Source organism: Trichechus manatus, unplaced genomic scaffold (assembly GCF_000243295.1).
Source record: "Trichechus manatus latirostris isolate Lorelei unplaced genomic scaffold, TriManLat1.0 scaffold00127, whole genome shotgun sequence".
Lineage (NCBI taxonomy): Eukaryota > Metazoa > Chordata > Mammalia > Sirenia > Trichechidae > Trichechus > Trichechus manatus.
In genome coordinates, this window is record NW_004444063.1 from 8,078,988 (window position 1) to 8,080,338 (window position 1,351).

The window sequence follows — 1,351 nt, forward strand, 5'->3', positions numbered from 1 at the left end:
ATTCCTTCATCCCTACTGAGATCAAAGAGCCATCTCAGTGTTAGTATTGAGCTTTCAAGGATGTTGATGCTTCTTTCTTTAATGTATTTCTCAATTCTTTGGTGAAAGGAGTGTGCTCTGGGCCTTTTTGTGTAAAATCAACGGACGTGCAGTTGCGTATAGTAAATTCACTCCAATATTCCTGTCTATCTAAGTCTTAGGATTTTTGTTTTCTCTTTACATTAATCCAGGAGATTTTTGGTATCTCAAGTTCACATTAAATACATAATCTCTGGTAAATGTACTCATAGCAATAAATTAGACCCCATTCAAACTTATATTCCAACCTTCTTGGTCTAATACCCTTAGCATGCATTCCTATGCATTCTCTAGGGTTTTGTCAAACTTAATTATCTAAATTTTGCAATTATCTTGGAGTATAAGTGATCTCCTATCTTGGAGGACATTGCACTATCGCTCCTGGATCATTAGTTATAAAGTGCATGTAATAAGGGGTAGTGGATGTGGGCATCTCCTTGCAAGGTAACTGCTTCAGATGAGGACAGTCTAGAGGCCTTGAGCAAAGGAAGGGGAATTTCCTCAGAAGAGACTCAGAGTGACTTAGAGGGTCAAGATTCTTGTTTTCATCTGAGATCATTCAGATGTCCTCATTGCAAGGTGGGTCCCACTCTTTTTCAGTCAATGCTCTGACTTTCACAAGGAGACTTTGCGAGTCTGTGAATTCAATTTACATTGTAATTCTTCAATCTGCACAATTAAATTTTGTGTCTGATTTTCAGCAATTTCTGTCCTACAGCTATAAGAAATAAAAGAGAGCCATCCATAGAAACTCTCTTGTTCTTGAGCTGAGGATTTTACAATCCTGAGCTTGTTTACTTTTTTTGGTAAGCTCTCCAGCAGAGGTGAATAAACATCTCACTCCATAGTTGTGTAGTCATTGTTAGTACCATAAAGGTCAAGTGCAGGAGACCCCTGACTCCCCAGGTCACTTGCTTTAATGGACACTACATTTCACTCTACTACAGATGATAATTTAGTAAATCGTGATGTCATTGGATGCCAAAAAAATCACTATTCCACTTTTAATTGACAAGGAGCTCAGCACAACATCCAAGGCTAATGACATAACCAAATCAGTCCTAGGATTCCATCTCTGAGGATGTGTTTCTTGACCTCACTCATGGTGCCAATTACCGTATCGGTTGGGTCTAGCTCAGAAAAAGAAATCACTCTAGGAATTTCTATACCATGGACTTAATACTGAGAATTGAATACACAGGTATTTGAAGGCTGACAAATCAAAATCATAACATGGAGGTCATCCAGATAAGATAAGTGCAGGAAGCAGCTG